This window comes from Phyllobates terribilis, unplaced genomic scaffold (assembly GCF_046119375.1).
Source record: "Phyllobates terribilis strain yellow unplaced genomic scaffold, ASM4611937v1 Scaffold_236__1_contigs__length_3049075, whole genome shotgun sequence".
Taxonomy (NCBI): Eukaryota; Metazoa; Chordata; class Amphibia; order Anura; family Dendrobatidae; genus Phyllobates; species Phyllobates terribilis.
In genome coordinates this window covers 1655342-1677316 of record NW_027362996.1, presented here as the reverse complement: position 1 = coordinate 1677316, position 21975 = coordinate 1655342, and the positions used below count along the sequence as shown (strand labels likewise).

The following is a 21975-nucleotide window of genomic DNA, read 5'->3' as shown; positions in this document are numbered from 1 at the left end:
AAGGTGGCTGCTGCTGTGCACAGGTATATAAAGGCTCAGAGCCTATTATGACACGCGCAGCCAGCGTTCCATTGCCACATTCCATCTACTGCAGGCAGGATACCTGGCTGGCTGAATGTCGCTGAGAAGCTCACAGAGACCGCCATAAGCAACAGTTTAACAGAATGCCACAGACTAATCAACCAAACTTTTTGGGTTGGGTTCTCTTTTATAGTCTGCAGGCATTGAATGAAAGAAGTCAGTGTTCCAGCAGAAGGAGACAACGTTTCAGAAAAGGCATTATAGCAAACCAAAAAAGAAATTTTAAGCGCAGCAGAGTAACCAGCGCACATACCTGTTAGCTCAGGTGAGTTTAAAAAGGCTGCTGTTGATAACAAGGGCATTTGCTAAATAGATGGTGTGTGTGCAACAATATACTGAAAGGTCAATTATATTGTGCAGCTTATCTCACCACCTGTAGTTATTTAGGTGAAAGCTCCAAAATGCTTGCCTAATATGTCTGTTTATCCAAAAGGAAGTAAAAAGGGAGAGCTAGAAAGATAGCATTGCATCACATTACATGGCAATGCAATGCACAGTTGCTGAAGTTGAACCAAAATGAGCTTGTAATCTGGCTTCTGCAACTTTGAACATGAAAAATCCAATGAGGAGAAGAAAAGCAGAGCCAAAGAGTCCATCCCAAAATCCGACAAACAAGCAAAATGAACAAAAAACATTGAATTCAATTCTTTCTGATTTTAGAAACTGCATTAAAGAAGGGGTGCACCGGTCCTGGAGATACTGCAATACCAGGTCAATGCGTGGAGTGGACAGAGCAAGCTCTTTTTCCATCTCCCTGTTCTAAAAATCCATTTAATATATGGTCCCCAGATAGGGGACGTATCAGATATTAAACTGATAAGAACAGATACTACACTTGATCTTAGCCAAAAGGCCGAGAAGCGATAACCAGAATTGGTTTCAAACTACGGAGACACCCAAGGATCGTAAAAAGTCCATTTGTGGAGATGAGCTCCTGGACTCCCGTTAAGAAGACATGTTGTCAACCTCTAGATCCCTTACATGCCTGCACTTTTCGGCTTGCTGCTGCTGCAATCCACGCGTTTTAGATCTGCATAACTCCACCTCTTTAAACACAGCACCTTCACCCCCTGCTGTTCCCACCCGCCTCAACACCGTTGGAAGGGAGGAGAACCAATTAAGGCGGGGGGTGGGGTGGAACGAGCAGCTGTCTACCCTTAGCAGGAGGGCTCCTGATTACATACCTCTCCTGCTGCTGCTGCTGCTGGCTGTCCAGCAGCAGACTGAAGGTGGCTGCTGCTGTGCACAGGTATATAAAGGCTCAGAGCCTATTATGACACGCGCAGCCAGCGTTCCATTGCCACATTCCATCTACTGCAGGCAGGACACCTAGCTGGCTGAATGTCGCTGAGAAGCTCACAGAGACCGCCATAAGCAACAGTTTAACAGAATGCCACAGACTAATCAACCAAACTTTTTGGGTTGGGTTCTCTTTTATAGTCTGCAGGCATTAAATGAAAGAAGTCAGTGTTCCAGCAGAAGGAGACAACGTTTCAGAAAAGGCATTGTAGCAAACCAAAAAAGAAATTTTAAGCGCAGCAGAGTAACCAGCGCACATACCTGTTAGCTCAGGTGAGTTTAAAAGGCTGCTGTTGATAACAAGGGCATTTGCTAAATAGATGGTGTGTGTGCAACAATATACTGAAAGGTCAATTATATTGTGCAGCTTATCTCACCACCTGTAGTTATTTAGGTGAAAGCTCCAAAATGCTTGCCTAATATGTCTGTTTATCCAAAAGGAAGTAAAAAGGGAGAGCTAGAAAGATAGCATTGCATCACATTACATGGCAATGCAATGCACAGTTGCTGAAGTTGAACCAAAATGAGCTTGTAATCTGGCTTCTGCAACTTTGAACATGAAAAATCCAATGAGGAGAAGAAAAGCAGAGCCAAAGAGTCCATCCCAAAATCCGACAAACAAGCAAAATGAACAAAAAACATTGAATTCAATTCTTTCTGATTTTAGAAACTGCATTAAAGAAGGGGTGCACCGGTCCTGGAGATACTGCAATACCAGGTCAATGCGTGGAGTGGACAGAGCAAGCTCTTTTTCCATCTCCCTGTTCTAAAAATCCATTTAATATATGGTCCCCAGATAGGGGACGTATCAGATATTAAACTGATAAGAACAGATACTACACTTGATCTTAGCCAAAAGGCCGAGAAGCGATAACCAGAATTGGTTTCAAACTACGGAGCCACCCAAGGATCCTAAAAAGTCCATTTGTGGAGATGAGCTCCTGGACTCCCGTTAAGAAGACATGTTGTCAACCTCTAGATCCCTTACATGCCTGCACTTTTCGGCTTGCTGCTGCTGCAATCCACGCGTTTTAGATCTGCATAACTCCACCTCTTTAAACACAGCACCTTCACCCCCTGCTGTTCCCACCCGCCTCAACACCGTTGGAAGGGAGGAGAACCAATTAAGGCGGGGGGTGGGGTGGAACGAGCAGCTGTCTACCCTTAGCAGGAGGGCTCCTGATTACATACCTCTCCTGCTGCTGCTGCTGCTGGCTGTCCAGCAGCAGACTGAAGGTGGCTGCTGCTGTGCACAGGTATATAAAGGCTCAGAGCCTATTATGACACGCGCAGCCAGCGTTCCATTGCCACATTCCATCTACTGCAGGCAGGACACCTAGCTGGCTGAATGTCGCTGAGAAGCTCACAGAGACCGCCATAAGCAACAGTTTAACAGAATGCCACAGACTAATCAACCAAACTTTTTGGGTTGGGTTCTCTTTTATAGTCTGCAGGCATTAAATGAAAGAAGTCAGTGTTCCAGCAGAAGGAGACAACGTTTCAGAAAAGGCATTGTAGCAAACCAAAAAAGAAATTTTTAGCGCAGCAGAGTAACCAGCGCACATACCTGTTAGCTCAGGTGAGTTTAAAAGGCTGCTGTTGATAACAAGGGCATTTGCTAAATAGATGGTGTGTGTGCAACAATATACTGAAAGGTCAATTATATTGTGCAGCTTATCTCACCACCTGTAGTTATTTAGGTGAAAGCTCCAAAATGCTTGCCTAATATGTCTGTTTATCCAAAAGGAAGTAAAAAGGGAGAGCTAGAAAGATAGCATTGCATCACATTACATGGCAATGCAATGCACAGTTGCTGAAGTTGAACCAAAATGAGCTTGTAATCTGGCTTCTGCAACTTTGAACATGAAAAATCCAATGAGGAGAAGAAAAGCAGAGCCAAAGAGTCCATCCCAAAATCCGACAAACAAGCAAAATGAACAAAAAACATTGAATTCAATTCTTTCTGATTTTAGAAACTGCATTAAAGAAGGGGTGCACCGGTCCTGGAGATACTGCAATACCAGGTCAATGCGTGGAGTGGACAGAGCAAGCTCTTTTTCCATCTCCCTGTTCTAAAAATCCATTTAATATATGGTCCCCAGATAGGGGACGTATCAGATATTAAACTGATAAGAACAGATACTACACTTGATCTTAGCCAAAAGGCCGAGAAGCGATAACCAGAATTGGTTTCAAACTACGGAGCCACCCAAGGATCCTAAAAAGTCCATTTGTGGAGATGAGCTCCTGGACTCCCGTTAAGAAGACATGTTGTCAACCTCTAGATCCCTTACATGCCTGCACTTTTCGGCTTGCTGCTGCTGCAATCCACGCGTTTTAGATCTGCATAACTCCACCTCTTTAAACACAGCACCTTCACCCCCTGCTGTTCCCACCCGCCTCAACACCGTTGGAAGGGAGGAGAACCAATTAAGGCGGGGGGTGGGGTGGAACGAGCAGCTGTCTACCCTTAGCAGGAGGGCTCCTGATTACATACCTCTCCTGCTGCTGCTGCTGCTGGCTGTCCAGCAGCAGACTGAAGGTGGCTGCTGCTGTGCACAGGTATATAAAGGCTCAGAGCCTATTATGACACGCGCAGCCAGCGTTCCATTGCCACATTCCATCTACTGCAGGCAGGATACCTGGCTGGCTGAATGTCGCTGAGAAGCTCACAGAGACCGCCATAAGCAACAGTTTAACAGAATGCCACAGACTAATCAACCAAACTTTTTGGGTTGGGTTCTCTTTTATAGTCTGCAGGCATTAAATGAAAGAAGTCAGTGTTCCAGCAGAAGGAGACAACGTTTCAGAAAAGGCATTGTAGCAAACCAAAAAAGAAATTTTAAGCGCAGCAGAGTAACCAGCGCACATACCTGTTAGCTCAGGTGAGTTTAAAAAGCTGCTGTTGATAACAAGGGCATTTGCTAAATAGATGGTGTGTGTGCAACAATATACTGAAAGGTCAATTATATTGTGCAGCTTATCTCACCACCTGTAGTTATTTAGGTGAAAGCTCCAAAATGCTTGCCTAATATGTCTGTTTATCCAAAAGGAAGTAAAAAGGGAGAGCTAGAAAGATAGCATTGCATCACATTACATGGCAATGCAATGCACAGTTGCTGAAGTTGAACCAAAATGAGCTTGTAATCTGGCTTCTGCAACTTTGAACATGAAAAATCCAATGAGGAGAAGAAAAGCAGAGCCAAAGAGTCCATCCCAAAATCCGACAAACAAGCAAAATGAACAAAAAACATTGAATTCAATTCTTTCTGATTTTAGAAACTGCATTAAAGAAGGGGTGCACCGGTCCTGGAGATACTGCAATACCAGGTCAATGCGTGGAGTGGACAGAGCAAGCTCTTTTTCCATCTCCCTGTTCTAAAAATCCATTTAATATATGGTCCCCAGATAGGGGACGTATCAGATATTAAACTGATAAGAACAGATACTACACTTGATCTTAGCCAAAAGGACGAGAAGCGATAACCAGAATTGGTTTCAAACTACGGAGCCACCCAAGGATCCTAAAAAGTCCATTTGTGGAGATGAGCTCCTGGACTCCCGTTAAGAAGACATGTTGTCAACCTCTAGATCCCTTACATGCCTGCACTTTTCGGCTTGCTGCTGCTGCAATCCACGCGTTTTAGATCTGCATAACTCCACCTCTTTAAACACAGCACCTTCACCCCCTGCTGTTCCCACCCGCCTCAACACCGTTGGAAGGGAGGAGAACCAATTAAGGCGGGGGGTGGGGTGGAACGAGCAGCTGTCTACCCTTAGCAGGAGGGCTCCTGATTACATACCTCTCCTGCTGCTGCTGCTGCTGGCTGTCCAGCAGCAGACTGAAGGTGGCTGCTGCTGTGCACAGGTATATAAAGGCTCAGAGCCTATTATGACACGCGCAGCCAGCGTTCCATTGCCACATTCCATCTACTGCAGGCAGGATACCTGGCTGGCTGAATGTCGCTGAGAAGCTCACAGAGACCGCCATAAGCAACAGTTTAACAGAATGCCACAGACTAATCAACCAAACTTTTTGGGTTGGGTTCTCTTTTATAGTCTGCAGGCATTAAATGAAAGAAGTCAGTGTTCCAGCAGAAGGAGACAACGTTTCAGAAAAGGCATTGTAGCAAACCAAAAAAGAAATTTTAAGCGCAGCAGAGTAACCAGCGCACATACCTGTTAGCTCAGGTGAGTTTAAAAGGCTGCTGTTGATAACAAGGGCATTTGCTAAATAGATGGTGTGTGTGCAACAATATACTGAAAGGTCAATTATATTGTGCAGCTTATCTCACCACCTGTAGTTATTTAGGTGAAAGCTCCAAAATGCTTGCCTAATATGTCTGTTTATCCAAAAGGAAGTAAAAAGGGAGAGCTAGAAAGATAGCATTGCATCACATTACATGGCAATGCAATGCACAGTTGCTGAAGTTGAACCAAAATGAGCTTGTAATCTGGCTTCTGCAACTTTGAACATGAAAAATCCAATGAGGAGAAGAAAAGCAGAGCCAAAGAGTCCATCCCAAAATCCGACAAACAAGCAAAATGAACAAAAAACATTGAATTCAATTCTTTCTGATTTTAGAAACTGCATTAAAGAAGGGGTGCACCGGTCCTGGAGATACTGCAATACCAGGTCAATGCGTGGAGTGGACAGAGCAAGCTCTTTTTCCATCTCCCTGTTCTAAAAATCCATTTAATATATGGTCCCCAGATAGGGGACGTATCAGATATTAAACTGATAAGAACAGATACTACACTTGATCTTAGCCAAAAGGCCGAGAAGCGATAACCAGAATTGGTTTCAAACTACGGAGCCACCCAAGGATCCTAAAAAGTCCATTTGTGGAGATGAGCTCCTGGACTCCCGTTAAGAAGACATGTTGTCAACCTCTAGATCCCTTACATGCCTGCACTTTTCGGCTTGCTGCTGCTGCTGCAATCCACGCGTTTTAGATCTGCATAACTCCACCTCTTTAAACACAGCACCTTCACCCCCTGCTGTTCCCACCCGCCTCAACACCGTTGGAAGGGAGGAGAACCAATTAAGGCGGGGGGTGGGGTGGAACGAGCAGCTGTCTACCCTTAGCAGGAGGGCTCCTGATTACATACCTCTCCTGCTGCTGCTGCTGCTGGCTGTCCAGCAGCAGACTGAAGGTGGCTGCTGCTGTGCACAGGTATATAAAGGCTCAGAGCCTATTATGACACGCGCAGCCAGCGTTCCATTGCCACATTCCATCTACTGCAGGCAGGATACCTGGCTGGCTGAATGTCGCTGAGAAGCTCACAGAGACCGCCATAAGCAACAGTTTAACAGAATGCCACAGACTAATCAACCAAACTTTTTGGGTTGGGTTCTCTGTTATAGTCTGCAGGCATTAAATGAAAGAAGTCAGTGTTCCAGCAGAAGGAGACAACGTTTCAGAAAAGGCATTGTAGCAAACCAAAAAAGAAATTTTAAGCGCAGCAGAGTAACCAGCGCACATACCTGTTAGCTCAGGTGAGTTTAAAAGGCTGCTGTTGATAACAAGGGCATTTGCTAAATAGATGGTGTGTGTGCAACAATATACTGAAAGGTCAATTATATTGTGCAGCTTATCTCACCACCTGTAGTTATTTAGGTGAAAGCTCCAAAATGCTTGCCTAATATGTCTGTTTATCCAAAAGGAAGTAAAAAGGGAGAGCTAGAAAGATAGCATTGCATCACATTACATGGCAATGCAATGCACAGTTGCTGAAGTTGAACCAAAATGAGCTTGTTATCTGGCTTCTGCAACTTTGAACATGAAAAATCCAATGAGGAGAAGAAAAGCAGAGCCAAAGAGTCCATCCCAAAATCCGACAAACAAGCAAAATGAACAAAAAACATTAAATTCAATTCTTTCTGATTTTAGAAACTGCATTAAAGAAGGGGTGCACCGGTCCTGGAGATACTGCAATACCAGGTCAATGCGTGGAGTGGACAGAGCAAGCTCTTTTTCCATCTCCCTGTTCTAAAAATCCATTTAATATATGGTCCCCAGATAGGGGACGTATCAGATATTAAACTGATAAGAACAGATACTACACTTGATCTTAGCCAAAAGGCCGAGAAGCGATAACCAGAATTGGTTTCAAACTACGGAGCCACCCAAGGATCCTAAAAAGTCCATTTGTGGAGATGAGCTCCTGGACTCCCGTTAAGAAGACATGTTGTCAACCTCTAGATCCCTTACATGCCTGCACTTTTCGGCTTGCTGCTGCTGCAATCCACGCGTTTTAGATCTGCATAACTCCACCTCTTTAAACACAGCACCTTCACCCCCTGCTGTTCCCACCCGCCTCAACACCGTTGGAAGGGAGGAGAACCAATTAAGGCGGGGGGTGGGGTGGAACGAGCAGCTGTCTACCCTTAGCAGGAGGGCTCCTGATTACATACCTCTCCTGCTGCTGCTGCTGCTGGCTGTCCAGCAGCAGACTGAAGGTGGCTGCTGCTGTGCACAGGTATATAAAGGCTCAGAGCCTATTATGACACGCGCAGCCAGCGTTCCATTGCCACATTCCATCTACTGCAGGCAGGATACCTGGCTGGCTGAATGTCGCTGAGAAGCTCACAGAGACCGCCATAAGCAACAGTTTAACAGAATGCCACAGACTAATCAACCAAACTTTTTGGGTTGGGTTCTCTTTTATAGTCTGCAGGCATTAAATGAAAGAAGTCAGTGTTCCAGCAGAAGGAGACAACGTTTCAGAAAAGGCATTGTAGCAAACCAAAAAAGAAATTTTAAGCGCAGCAGAGTAACCAGCGCACATACCTGTTAGCTCAGGTGAGTTTAAAAGGCTGCTGTTGATAACAAGGGCATTTGCTAAATACATGGTGTGTGTGCAACAATATACTGAAAGGTCAATTATATTGTGCAGCTTATCTCACCACCTGTAGTTATTTAGGTGAAAGCTCCAAAATGCTTGCCTAATATGTCTGTTTATCCAAAAGGAAGTAAAAAGGGAGAGCTAGAAAGATAGCATTGCATCACATTACATGGCAATGCAATGCACAGTTGCTGAAGTTGAACCAAAATGAGCTTGTAATCTGGCTTCTGCAACTTTGAACATGAAAAATCCAATGAGGAGAAGAAAAGCAGAGCCAAAGAGTCCATCCCAAAATCCGACAAACAAGCAAAATGAACAAAAAACATTGAATTCAATTCTTTCTGATTTTAGAAACTGCATTAAAGAAGGGGTGCACCGGTCCTGGAGATACTGCAATACCAGGTCAATGCGTGGAGTGGACAGAGCAAGCTCTTTTTCCATCTCCCTGTTCTAAAAATCCATTTAATATATGGTCCCCAGATAGGGGACGTATCAGATATTAAACTGATAAGAACAGATACTACACTTGATCTTAGCCAAAAGGCCGAGAAGCGATAACCAGAATTGGTTTCAAACTACGGAGCCACCCAAGGATCCTAAAAAGTCCATTTGTGGAGATGAGCTCCTGGACTCCCGTTAAGAAGACATGTTGTCAACCTCTAGATCCCTTACATGCCTGCACTTTTCGGCTTGCTGCTGCTGCAATCCACGCGTTTTAGATCTGCATAACTCCACCTCTTTAAACACAGCACCTTCACCCCCTGCTGTTCCCACCCGCCTCAACACCGTTGGAAGGGAGGAGAACCAATTAAGGCGGGGGGTGGGGTGGAACGAGCAGCTGTCTACCCTTAGCAGGAGGGCTCCTGATTACATACCTCTCCTGCTGCTGCTGCTGCTGGCTGTCCAGCAGCAGACTGAAGGTGGCTGCTGCTGTGCACAGGTATATAAAGGCTCAGAGCCTATTATGACACGCGCAGCCAGCGTTCCATTGCCACATTCCATCTACTGCAGGCAGGATACCTGGCTGGCTGAATGTCGCTGAGAAGCTCACAGAGACCGCCATAAGCAACAGTTTAACAGAATGCCACAGACTAATCAACCAAACTTTTTGGGTTGGGTTCTCTTTTATAGTCTGCAGGCATTAAATGAAAGAAGTCAGTGTTCCAGCAGAAGGAGACAACGTTTCAGAAAAGGCATTGTAGCAAACCAAAAAAGAAATTTTAAGCGCAGCAGAGTAACCAGCGCACATACCTGTTAGCTCAGGTGAGTTTAAAAGGCTGCTGTTGATAACAAGGGCATTTGCTAAATAGATGGTGTGTGTGCAACAATATACTGAAAGGTCAATTATATTGTGCAGCTTATCTCACCACCTGTAGTTACTTAGGTGAAAGCTCCAAAATGCTTGCCTAATATGTCTGTTTATCCAGAAGGAAGTAAAAAGGGAGAGCTAGAAAGATAGCATTGCATCACATTACATGGCAATGCAATGCACAGTTGCTGAAGTTGAACCAAAATGAGCTTGTAATCTGGCTTCTGCAACTTTGAACATGAAAAATCCAATGAGGAGAAGAAAAGCAGAGCCAAAGAGTCCATCCCAAAATCCGACAAACAAGCAAAATGAACAAAAAACATTGAATTCAATTCTTTCTGATTTTAGAAACTGCATTAAAGAAGGGGTGCACCGGTCCTGGAGATACTGCAATACCAGGTCAATGCGTGGAGTGGACAGAGCAAGCTCTTTTTCCATCTCCCTGTTCTAAAAATCCATTTAATATATGGTCCCCAGATAGGGGACGTATCAGATATTAAACTGATAAGAACAGATACTACACTTGATCTTAGCCAAAAGGCCGAGAAGCGATAACCAGAATTGGTTTCAAACTACGGAGCCACCCAAGGATCCTAAAAAGTCCATTTGTGGAGATGAGCTCCTGGACTCCCGTTAAGAAGACATGTTGTCAACCTCTAGATCCCTTACATGCCTGCACTTTTCGGCTTGCTGCTGCTGCAATCCACGCGTTTTAGATCTGCATAACTCCACCTCTTTAAATACAGCACCTTCACCCCCTGCTGTTCCCACCCGCCTCAACACCGTTGGAAGGGAGGAGAACCAATTAAGGCGGGGGGTGGGGTGGAACGAGCAGCTGTCTACCCTTAGCAGGAGGGCTCCTGATTACATACCTCTCCTGCTGCTGCTGCTGCTGGCTGTCCAGCAGCAGACTGAAGGTGGCTGCTGCTGTGCACAGGTATATAAAGGCTCAGAGCCTATTATGACACGCGCAGCCAGTGTTCCATTGCCACATTCCATCTACTGCAGGCAGGATACCTGGCTGGCTGAATGTCGCTGAGAAGCTCACAGAGACCGCCATAAGCAACAGTTTAACAGAATGCCACAGACTAATCAACCAAACTTTTTGGGTTGGGTTCTCTTTTATAGTCTGCAGGCATTAAATGAAAGAAGTCAGTGTTCCAGCAGAAGGAGACAACGTTTCAGAAAAGGCATTGTAGCAAACCAAAAAAGAAATTTTAAGCGCAGCAGAGTAACCAGTGCACATACCTGTTAGCTCAGGTGAGTTTAAAAGGCTGCTGTTGATAACAAGGGCATTTGCTAAATAGATGGTGTGTGTGCAACAATATACTGAAAGGTCAATTATATTGTGCAGCTTATCTCACCACCTGTAGTTATTTAGGTGAAAGCTCCAAAATGCTTGCCTAATATGTCTGTTTATCCAAAAGGAAGTAAAAAGGGAGAGCTAGAAAGATAGCATTGCATCACATTACATGGCAATGCAATGCACAGTTGCTGAAGTTGAACCAAAATGAGCTTGTAATCTGGCTTCTGCAACTTTGAACATGAAAAATCCAATGAGGAGAAGAAAAGCAGAGCCAAAGAGTCCATCCCAAAATCCGACAAACAAGCAAAATGAACAAAAAACATTGAATTCAATTCTTTCTGATTTTAGAAACTGCATTAAAGAAGGGGTGCACCGGTCCTGGAGATACTGCAATACCAGGTCAATGCGTGGAGTGGACAGAGCAAGCTCTTTTTCCATGTCCCTGTTCTAAAAATCCATTTAATATATGGTCCCCAGATAGGGGACGTATCAGATATTAAACTGATAAGAACAGATACTACACTTGATCTTAGCCAAAAGGCCGAGAAGCGATAACCAGAATTGGTTTCAAACTACGGAGCCACCCAAGGATCCTAAAAAGTCCATTTGTGGAGATGAGCTCCTGGACTCCCGTTAAGAAGACATGTTGTCAACCTCTAGATCCCTTACATGCCTGCACTTTTCGGCTTGCTGCTGCTGCAATCCACGCGTTTTAGATCTGCATAACTCCACCTCTTTAAACACAGCACCTTCACCCCCTGCTGTTCCCACCCGCCTCAACACCGTTGGAAGGGAGGAGAACCAATTAAGGCGGGGGGTGGGGTGGAACGAGCAGCTGTCTACCCTTAGCAGGAGGGCTCCTGATTACATACCTCTCCTGCTGCTGCTGCTGCTGGCTGTCCAGCAGCAGACTGAAGGTGGCTGCTGCTGTGCACAGGTATATAAAGGCTCAGAGCCTATTATGACACGCGCAGCCAGCGTTCCATTGCCACATTCCATCTACTGCAGGCAGGATACCTGGCTGGCTGAATGTCGCTGAGAAGCTCACAGAGACCGCCATAAGCAACAGTTTAACAGAATGCCACAGACTAATCAACCAAACTTTTTGGGTTGGGTTCTCTTTTATAGTCTGCAGGCATTAAATGAAAGAAGTCAGTGTTCCAGCAGAAGGAGACAACGTTTCAGAAAAGGCATTGTAGCAAACCAAAAAAGAAATTTTAAGCGCAGCAGAGTAACCAGCGCACATACCTGTTAGCTCAGGTGAGTTTAAAAGGCTGCTGTTGATAACAAGGGCATTTGCTAAATAGATGGTGTGTGTGCAACAATATACTGAAAGGTCAATTATATTGTGCAGCTTATCTCACCACCTGTAGTTATTTAGGTGAAAGCTCCAAAATGCTTGCCTAATATGTCTGTTTATCCAAAAGGAAGTAAAAAGGGAGAGCTAGAAAGATAGCATTGCATCACATTACATGGCAATGCAATGCACAGTTGCTGAAGTTGAACCAAAATGAGCTTGTAATCTGGCTTCTGCAACTTTGAACATGAAAAATCCAATGAGGAGAAGAAAAGCAAAGCCAAAGAGTCCATCTCAAAATCCGACAAACAAGCAAAATGAACAAAAAACATTGAATTCAATTCTTTCTGATTTTAGAAACTGCATTAAAGAAGGGGTGCACCGGTCCTGGAGATACTGCAATACCAGGTCAATGCGTGGAGTGGACAGAGCAAGCTCTTTTTCCATCTCCCTGTTCTAAAAATCCATTTAATATATGGTCCCCAGATAGGGGACGTATCAGATATTAAACTGATAAGAACAGATACTACACTTGATCTTAGCCAAAAGGCCGAGAAGCGATAACCAGAATTGGTTTCAAACTACGGAGCCACCCAAGGATCCTGAAAAGTCCATTTGTGGAGATGAGCTCCTGGACTCCCGTTAAGAAGACATGTTGTCAACCTCTAGATCCCTTACATGCCTGCACTTTTCGGCTTGCTGCTGCTGCAATCCACGCGTTTTAGATCTGCATAACTCCACCTCTTTAAACACAGCACCTTCACCCCCTGCTGTTCCCACCCGCCTCAACACCGTTGGAAGGGAGGAGAACCAATTAAGGCGGGGGGTGGGGTGGAACGAGCAGCTGTCTACCCTTAGCAGGAGGGCTCCTGATTACATACCTCTCCTGCTGCTGCTGCTGCTGGCTGTCCAGCAGCAGACTGAAGGTGGCTGCTGCTGTGCACAGGTATATAAAGGCTCAGAGCCTATTATGACACGCGCAGCCAGCGTTCCATTGCCACATTCCATCTACTGCAGGCAGGATACCTGGCTGGCTGAATGTCTCTGAGAAGCTCACAGAGACCGCCATAAGCAACAGTTTAACAGAATGCCACAGACTAATCAACCAAACTTTTTGGGTTGGGTTCTCTTTTATAGTCTGCAGGCATTAAATGAAAGAAGTCAGTGTTCCAGCAGAAGGAGACAACGTTTCAGAAAAGGCATTGTAGCAAACCAAAAAAGAAATTTTAAGCGCAGCAGAGTAACCAGCGCACATACCTGTTAGCTCAGGTGAGTTTAAAAGGCTGCTGTTGATAACAAGGGCATTTGCTAAATAGATGGTGTGTGTGCAACAATATACTGAAAGGTCAATTATATTGTGCAGCTTATCTCACCACCTGTAGTTATTTAGGTGAAAGCTCCAAAATGCTTGCCTAATATGTCTGTTTATCCAAAAGGAAGTAAAAAGGGAGAGCTAGAAAGATAGATTGCATCACATTACATGGCAATGCAATGCACAGTTGCTGAAGTTGAACCAAAATGAGCTTGTAATCTGGCTTCTGCAACTTTGAACATGAAAAATCCAATGAGGAGAAGAAAAGCAAAGCCAAAGAGTCCATCCCAAAATCCGACAAACAAGCAAAATGAACAAAAAACATTGAATTCAATTCTTTCTGATTTTAGAAACTGCATTAAAGAAGGGGTGCACCGGTCCTGGAGATACTGCAATACCAGGTCAATGCGTGGAGTGGACAGAGCAAGCTCTTTTTCCATCTCCCTGTTCTAAAAATCCATTTAATATATGGTCCCCAGATAGGGGACGTATCAGATATTAAACTGATAAGAACAGATACTACACTTGATCTTAGCCAAAAGGCCGAGAAGCGATAACCAGAATTGGTTTCAAACTACGGAGCCACCCAAGGATCCTGAAAAGTCCATTTGTGGAGATGAGCTCCTGGACTCCCGTTAAGAAGACATGTTGTCAACCTCTAGATCCCTTACATGCCTGCACTTTTCGGCTTGCTGCTGCTGCAATCCACGCGTTTTAGATCTGCATAACTCCACCTCTTTAAACACAGCACCTTCACCCCCTGCTGTTCCCACCCGCCTCAACACCGTTGGAAGGGAGGAGAACCAATTAAGGCGGGGGGTGGGGTGGAACGAGCAGCTGTCTACCCTTAGCAGGAGGGCTCCTGATTACATACCTCTCCTGCTGCTGCTGCTGCTGGCTGTCCAGCAGCAGACTGAAGGTGGCTGCTGCTGTGCACAGGTATATAAAGGCTCAGAGCCTATTATGACACGCGCAGCCAGCGTTCCATTGCCACATTCCATCTACTGCAGGCAGGATACCTGGCTGGCTGAATGTCGCTGAGAAGCTCACAGAGACCGCCATAAGCAACAGTTTAACAGAATGCCACAGACTAATCAACCAAACTTTTTGGGTTGGGTTCTCTTTTATAGTCTGCAGGCATTAAATGAAAGAAGTCAGTGTTCCAGCAGAAGGAGACAACGTTTCAGAAAAGGCATTGTAGCAAACCAAAAAAGAAATTTTAAGCGCAGCAGAGTAACCAGCGCACATACCTGTTAGCTCAGGTGAGTTTAAAAGGCTGCTGTTGATAACAAGGGCATTTGCTAAATAGATGGTGTGTGTGCAACAATATACTGAAAGGTCAATTATATTGTGCAGCTTATCTCACCACCTGTAGTTATTTAGGTGAAAGCTCCAAAATGCTTGCCTAATATGTCTGTTTATCCAAAAGGAAGTAAAAAGGGAGAGCTAGAAAGATAGCATTGCATCACATTACATGGCAATGCAATGCACAGTTGCTGAAGTTGAACCAAAATGAGCTTGTAATCTGGCTTCTGCAACTTTGAACATGAAAAATCCAATGAGGAGAAGAAAAGCTGAGCCAAAGAGTCCATCCCAAAATCCGACAAACAAGCAAAATGAACAAAAAACATTGAATTCAATTCTTTCTGATTTTAGAAACTGCATTAAAGAAGGGGTGCACCGGTCCTGGAGATACTGCAATACCAGGTCAATGCGTGGAGTGGACAGAGCAAGCTCTTTTTCCATCTCCCTGTTCTAAAAATCCATTTAATATATGGTCCCCAGATAGGGGACGTATCAGATATTAAACTGATAAGAACAGATACTACACTTGATCTTAGCAAAAAGGCCGAGAAGCGATAACCAGAATTGGTTTCAAACTACGGAGCCACCCAAGGATCCTAAAAAGTCCATTTGTGGAGATGAGCTCCTGGACTCCCGTTAAGAAGACATGTTGTCAACCTCTAGATCCCTTACATGCCTGCACTTTTCGGCTTGCTGCTGCTGCAATCCACGCATTTTAGATCTGCATAACTCCACCTCTTTAAACACAGCACCTTCACCCCCTGCTGTTCCCACCCGCCTCAACACCGTTGGAAGGGAGGAGAACCAATTAAGGCGGGGGGTGGGGTGGAACGAGCAGCTGTCTACCCTTAGCAGGAGGGCTCCTGATTACATACCTCTCCTGCTGCTGCTGCTGCTGGCTGTCCAGCAGCAGACTGAAGGTGGCTGCTGCTGTGCACAGGTATATAAAGGCTCAGAGCCTATTATGACACGCGCAGCCAGCGTTCCATTGCCACATTCCATCTACTGCAGGCAGGATACCTGGCTGGCTGAATGTCGCTGAGAAGCTCACAGAGACCGCCATAAGCAACAGTTTAACAGAATGCCACAGACTAATCAACCAAACCTTTTTGGGTTGGGTTCTCTTTTATAGTCTGCAGGCATTAAATGAAAGAAGTCAGTGTTCCAGCAGAAGGAGACAACGTTTCAGAAAAGGCATTGTAGCAAACCAAAAAAGAAATTTTAAGCGCAGCAGAGTAACCAGCGCACATACCTGTTAGCTCAGGTGAGTTTAAAAGGCTGCTGTTGATAACAAGGGCATTTGCTAAATAGATGGTGTGTGTGCAACAATATACTGAAAGGTCAATTATATTGTGCAGCTTATCTCACCACCTGTAGTTATTTAGGTGAAAGCTCCAAAATGCTTGCCTAATATGTCTGTTTATCCAAAAGGAAGTAAAAAGGGAGAGCTAGAAAGATAGCATTGCATCACATTACATGGCAATGCAATGCACAGTTGCTGAAGTTGAACCAAAATGAGCTTGTAATCTGGCTTCTGCAACTTTGAACATGAAAAATCCAATGAGGAGAAGAAAAGCAAAGCCAAAGAGTCCATCCCAAAATCCGACAAACAAGCAAAATGAACAAAAAACATTGAATTCAATTCTTTCTGATTTTAGAAACTGCATTAAAGAAGGGGTGCACCGGTCCTGGAGATACTGCAATACCAGGTCAATGCGTGGAGTGGACAGAGCAAGCTCTTTTTCCATCTCCCTGTTCTAAAAATCCATTTAATATATGGTCCCCAGATAGGGGACGTATCAGATATTAAACTGATAAGAACAGATACTACAGTTGATCTTAGCCAAAAGGCCGAGAAGCGATAACCAGAATTGATTTCAAACTACGGAGCCACCCAAGGATCCTGAAAAGTCCATTTGTGGAGATGAGCTCCTGGACTCCCGTTAAGAAGACATGTTGTCAACCTCTAGATCCCTTACATGCCTGCACTTTTCGGCTTGCTGCTGCTGCAATCCACGCGTTTTAGATCTGCATAACTCCACCTCTTTAAACACAGCACCTTCACCCCCTGCTGTTCCCACCCGCCTCAACACCGTTGGAAGGGAGGAGAACCAATTAAGGCGGGGGGTGGGGTGGAACGAGCAGCTGTCTACCCTTAGCAGGAGGGCTCCTGATTACATACCTCTCCTGCTGCTGCTGCTGCTGGCTGTCCAGCAGCAGACTGAAGGTGGCTGCTGCTGTGCACAGGTATATAAAGGCTCAGAGCCTATTATGACACGCGCAGCCAGCGTTCCATTGCCACATTCCATCTACTGCAGGCAGGATACCTGGCTGGCTGAATGTCTCTGAGAAGCTCACACAGACCGCCATAAGCAACAGTTTAACAGAATGCCACAGACTAATCAACCAAACTTTTTGGGTTGGGTTCTCTTTTATAGTCTGCAGGCATTAAATGAAAGAAGTCAGTGTTCCAGCAGAAGGAGACAACGTTTCAGAAAAGGCATTGTAGCAAACCAAAAAAGAAATTTTAAGCGCAGCAGAGTAACCAGCGCACATACCTGTTAGCTCAGGTGAGTTTAAAAGGCTGCTGTTGATAACAAGGGCATTTGCTAAATAGATGGTGTGTGTGCAACAATATACTGAAAGGTCAATTATATTGTGCAGCTTATCTCACCACCTGTAGTTATTTAGGTGAAAGCTCCAAAATGCTTGCCTAATATGTCTGTTTATCCAAAAGGAAGTAAAAAGGGAGAGCTAGAAAGATAGCATTGCATCACATTACATGGCAATGCAATGCACAGTTGATGAAGTTGAACCAAAATGAGCTTGTAATCTGGCTTCTGCAACTTTGAACATGAAAAATCCAATGAGGAGAAGAAAAGCAAAGCCAAAGAGTCCATCCCAAAATCCGACAAACAAGCAAAATGAACAAAAAACATTGAATTCAATTCTTTCTGATTTTAGAAACTGCATTAAAGAAGGGGTGCACCGGTCCTGGAGATACTGCAATACCAGGTCAATGCGTGGAGTGGACAGAGCAAGCTCTTTTTCCATCTCCCTGTTCTAAAAATCCATTTAATATATGGTCCCCAGATAGGGGACGTATCAGATAGTAACCACTTCGCACCAGAGCCTGTTTTTGCCTTCGTGACCGGGCCAATTTTTTCAATTCTGACCACTGTCACTTTATGAAGCAATTACTCTGGAACGCTTCAACGGATCCCCCTGATTCTGAGATTGTTTTTTTGTGACATATTGTACTTCATGATAGTGGTAAAATTTCTTTGATATCACATGCGTTTATTTGTGAAAAAATCGGAAATTTGGCGAAAATTTTGAAAATTTTGCAATTTTCAAACTTTGAATTTTTAAGCCCTTAAATCAGAGAAATATGTCACACAAAATACTTAATAAATAACATTTCCCACATGTCTACTTTACATCAGCACAATTTTGGAACCAAAATTTTTTTTTGTTAGGGAGCTATAAGGGTTAAAAGTTGACCAGCGATTTCTCATTTTTCCAACAAAATTTACAAAAACATTTTTTTAGGGACCACATCATATTTGAAGTCACTTTGAGGGGTCTTTATGACAGAAAATACCCAAAAGTGACACTGTTCTAAAAACTGCACCCCTCAAGGTGCTCAAAACCACATTCAAGAACTTTATTAACCCTTCAGGTGCTTCACAGAAATTTTTGGAATGTGGAAGAAAAAAATTAACATTTAACTTTTTTCACAAAAATGTTACTTTAGACCCAATTTTTTTTATTTTCACAGGGGTAACAGGAAAAAAATGGACCCCAAAATTTTTTGTGCAATTTCTCTTGAGCGTGCTGATACCCCATATGTGAGGGAAAACCACTGTTTGGGCGCACGGCAGGGCTCGGAAGGGAAGGAGCGCCATTAGACTTTTTGAATGTAAAATTTGTCTGAATAATTAGCAGACGCCATGTTGCGTTTGGAGAGCTCCTGATGTGCCTAAACAGTGGAAACCCCCCACAAGTGACACCATTTTGGAAACTAGACCCCTTAGGGAACTTATCTAGATGTGTGGTGAGCACCTTGAACCCCAAGGTGCTTCACAGAAGTTTATAATATTGAGCTGTAAAAATAAAATTTTCACATTTTTCCCACAAAACCGTTTTTCATCCCTTAATTTTGCATTATCATAAGGGTAATAGGATAAATTGCACCATGAAATTTGTTGTGCAATTTCTCCTGAACACGCTGATACCCCATATGCGGAGGCAAATTACTGTTTGGGCGCATGGCACGGTTTGAAAGGGAAGGAGCGCCATTTGACTTTTTGAATGTAAAATTTGTTTGAATAATTAGCAGACGCCATGTCGCATTTGGGGAGCCCCTAATGTGACTAAACAGTGGAAACCCCCCACAAGTGCCACCATTTTGGAAACTAGACCCCTTAGGGAACTTATCTAGATGTGTGGTGAGCACCTCGCACCCCCAGCTGCTTCACAGAAGTTTATAATATTGAGCCGTAAAAATAAAATTTTCACATTTTTCCCACAAAAAATCTTTTTCATTCTCTAATTTTGTATTATCATAAGGGTAACAGGATAAATTGCACCATGAAGTTTGTTGTGCAATTTCTCCTGAACACGCCGATACCCCATATGTGAGGGAAAACCACTGTTTGGGCGCACGGCAGGGCTCGGAAGGGAAGGAGCGCCATTTGACTTTTTGAATGTAAAATTTATTTGAATAATTAGCGGACGCCATGTCACATTTGTGGAGCCCCTAATGTGTCTAAACAGCGGAAACCCCCCACAAGTGCCACCATTTTGGAAACTAGACCCCTTAGGGAACTTATCTAGATGTGTGGTGAGCACCTTGCACCCCCAGCTGCTTCACAGAAGTTTATAATATTGAGCCGTAAAAATAAAATTTTCACATTTTTCCCATAAAAAATGTTTTTCATCCCCTAATTTTGCATTATCATAAGGATAACCGGAGAAATTGCACCATGAAATTTGTTGTACAATTTCTCATGAGTACGCCGATACCCCATATGTGGGGGAAAACCACTGCTTTGGTGTACGGCAGGGTTCGGAAGAGAAAGGAGCGCTATGTTGGCTGGGATAGGCAGCAGACACCATGTCACATTTGAAGAGTCGCTGACATGCCAAAACAGCAGAAACCTCCACAAATGACCCCATTTTGTAAACTACATCTCTCAAGGAATTCATCTAGGGAAGTAGTGAGTATTTTTTAATTTTTAAATTTATACCATTGGGCAGTGAAAAAATCATAATTATATTTTTACCACAAAAAAATGTTTTACCCTCAGATTTTACATTTTCACACAGGGCAATGGGTAAAAATGGTGCCGAAATGTGTCACACAATTTCTTCTAAAAGTGTCAATACCCCATATGTGGCTGTATCGTACCGCTTAGCCATACGGTGAGATCTGGGGGGGACGGAGTGCTATTTGACAATTGGAGAACAAATTATTGTAGAATAGGCATTTGGATTTGGGAGCACAAAATTTTCTGAATTTCTTTTGGGGGGCAAGGGTCATTTTGCTTTTCCAGAGCCTTTCTGCTACCAGTAACTTGGAAGTCCCTTATATTTTTAACAGATGACGGACCTGAGTGGGGACTAGCTTTTTTTGAGGACTGAGTTGAAGCTTTTATTGGGAACATTTTACGTAACATTTATCCGGCGCTCTAGGCTGAGCACTTACATCGGGGTTTCCATCTAAATTTCCAAGTGATGTAATTCAGATGAAACCCCTGCAGGATCCATTCACTGTAATGAGGCAGCAGAGTTACTCTGGACACCGTCTGGCCTCTGTGTAGCGGTGTCCTTTTTTTCAGAAGTGCACAAAACTGTGGCCAACCGCACTTTTATGCACGCCTAAAACAAATGACACCGTGGGATCCCAGGCTAGACGGCGTCCACAGTGGCCTATATCTGTCTCATTACAGGGAATCTTCCGTCATGGGTTCCGGCTGAATCATGTATTTCAGAGATTTACACGGAAACTCTGGTGTAAGTGCTCAGCGCAGAGCACAGGATAAATGTGGGCAGAGCCTTACTGGGATCTTTGGGGACATAATAAACAAATCAGTAGCAGGTGAAGAATTGGTTTTATTTATTTTTTACGCCGTTCCTAGTGTGATATAACTGATTAGATTACTTTATTCTTCGGGTCGGTGTGATTACAGAGATACCAGATTGATATCGGGTTTTTATGACTGACAGCTGTCACACACTAAAAGACGCTTTTTTTGCAAAATCTAGTTTTTGCATCACCATATTTTGAGAGCTATAATTTTTCCATATTTCGGCCGACAGAGTCATGTGATGGCTTGTTTTTTGCGGGACGAGTTGACATTTTTATTGGTACCATTTTTGGGGACGTGACATTTTTTGATCGCTTTCTATTCCGTTTTTTGGGAGGTAAAATTAACAAAAACAAACAATTCAGGAATTGTTTTTTGAGTTTTTTTTTATGCCGTTCTGCGTGTGGTAAAAGTGATCAGGCAGCGTTATTCTTCGGGTCAGTACGTTTACAGCGATACTACACTTACTGTATTTTTTTTATGTTTTGGCGTTTTAACACAATAAAACTATTTTATAGAAAAAAATATTTTTTTTGCATTGCTTTATTCTGAGCGCTATAACTTTTTTATTTTTCGGCTGATGGAGCTGTATGGCGGCTTTTTTTTTGCGTAACAAGATGACGTTTTCAGTGGTACCATTTTTATTTCTATTTTGTTTTTTGATCGCATTTTTTTCCACTTTTTGTTTGGCAATATGATGAAAAAGCATATTTTTTTGCTCCGTTTTTTATTTATTTTTATTACGGTGTGCACAGAAGGAGTTAATTAGTGTGACAGTTTTATAGCTCGGGTTGTTTCGGACGCGGCGATACCAAATATGTGTACTTTTTTTGGTTTTGTAAAAATATACGGATTTATTGGTTTAATATTTTATTTATTTATTTTTATTTATTTTGTGATTTTTTTATTAATAGTTTAAAAACTTTTTTTTTACTTTTTTTCACATTTTTACTTAGTCCCTGTATGGGACATTAATCTTTATTTTTCTGATCTCTGATCTCATGTAATGTAATAGACATATATTACATTACATGAGATCTTCCCTGACTGTTTCAGTCAGAGTCTCCTGTCTGGCTACAGCTGCAGCTGAGCCAGACAGGACACCATATATGGCAGAGCTGGAGG

At 43.6% G+C, this 21975-nt stretch overlaps 13 non-coding genes and 1 pseudogene across 13 annotated transcripts; all 14 read right to left on the bottom strand.

Annotated features, from left to right (window-relative positions):
• Positions 1-755: 755 nt before the first annotated feature.
• On the bottom strand, positions 756-946 carry LOC141215603 (U2 spliceosomal RNA). The gene has a single exon (XR_012284664.1). It is a non-coding gene; the product is annotated as a U2 spliceosomal RNA (small nuclear RNA).
• Positions 947-2061: 1115 nt separating this feature from the next.
• LOC141215602 (U2 spliceosomal RNA) lies at positions 2062-2252 on the bottom strand. The gene has a single exon (XR_012284663.1). It is a non-coding gene; the product is annotated as a U2 spliceosomal RNA (small nuclear RNA).
• Positions 2253-3367: 1115 nt separating this feature from the next.
• On the bottom strand, positions 3368-3558 carry LOC141215601 (U2 spliceosomal RNA). Its single transcript, XR_012284662.1, has one exon. It is a non-coding gene; the product is annotated as a U2 spliceosomal RNA (small nuclear RNA).
• Positions 3559-4673: 1115 nt separating this feature from the next.
• Positions 4674-4864, bottom strand: LOC141216661 (U2 spliceosomal RNA). The gene has a single exon (XR_012285685.1). It is a non-coding gene; the product is annotated as a U2 spliceosomal RNA (small nuclear RNA).
• Positions 4865-5979: 1115 nt separating this feature from the next.
• LOC141215600 (U2 spliceosomal RNA) lies at positions 5980-6170 on the bottom strand. The gene has a single exon (XR_012284661.1). It is a non-coding gene; the product is annotated as a U2 spliceosomal RNA (small nuclear RNA).
• A 1118-nt stretch (positions 6171-7288) lies between these two features.
• On the bottom strand, positions 7289-7479 carry LOC141215599 (U2 spliceosomal RNA). The gene has a single exon (XR_012284660.1). It is a non-coding gene; the product is annotated as a U2 spliceosomal RNA (small nuclear RNA).
• Positions 7480-8594: 1115 nt separating this feature from the next.
• LOC141215597 (U2 spliceosomal RNA) lies at positions 8595-8785 on the bottom strand. The gene has a single exon (XR_012284658.1). It is a non-coding gene; the product is annotated as a U2 spliceosomal RNA (small nuclear RNA).
• A 1115-nt stretch (positions 8786-9900) lies between these two features.
• On the bottom strand, positions 9901-10091 carry LOC141215596 (U2 spliceosomal RNA). The gene has a single exon (XR_012284657.1). It is a non-coding gene; the product is annotated as a U2 spliceosomal RNA (small nuclear RNA).
• Positions 10092-11206: 1115 nt separating this feature from the next.
• On the bottom strand, positions 11207-11397 carry LOC141216603 (U2 spliceosomal RNA). Its single transcript, XR_012285630.1, has one exon. It is a non-coding gene; the product is annotated as a U2 spliceosomal RNA (small nuclear RNA).
• A 1115-nt stretch (positions 11398-12512) lies between these two features.
• On the bottom strand, positions 12513-12703 carry LOC141215595 (U2 spliceosomal RNA). The gene has a single exon (XR_012284656.1). It is a non-coding gene; the product is annotated as a U2 spliceosomal RNA (small nuclear RNA).
• A 1114-nt stretch (positions 12704-13817) lies between these two features.
• LOC141215594 (U2 spliceosomal RNA) lies at positions 13818-14008 on the bottom strand. Its single transcript, XR_012284655.1, has one exon. It is a non-coding gene; the product is annotated as a U2 spliceosomal RNA (small nuclear RNA).
• A 1115-nt stretch (positions 14009-15123) lies between these two features.
• On the bottom strand, positions 15124-15314 carry LOC141216623 (U2 spliceosomal RNA). Its single transcript, XR_012285649.1, has one exon. It is a non-coding gene; the product is annotated as a U2 spliceosomal RNA (small nuclear RNA).
• Positions 15315-16430: 1116 nt separating this feature from the next.
• LOC141216604 (U2 spliceosomal RNA) lies at positions 16431-16621 on the bottom strand. Its single transcript, XR_012285631.1, has one exon. It is a non-coding gene; the product is annotated as a U2 spliceosomal RNA (small nuclear RNA).
• A 1115-nt stretch (positions 16622-17736) lies between these two features.
• LOC141216880 (U2 spliceosomal RNA) lies at positions 17737-17871 on the bottom strand (annotated as a pseudogene).
• Positions 17872-21975: the final 4104 nt, after the last annotated feature.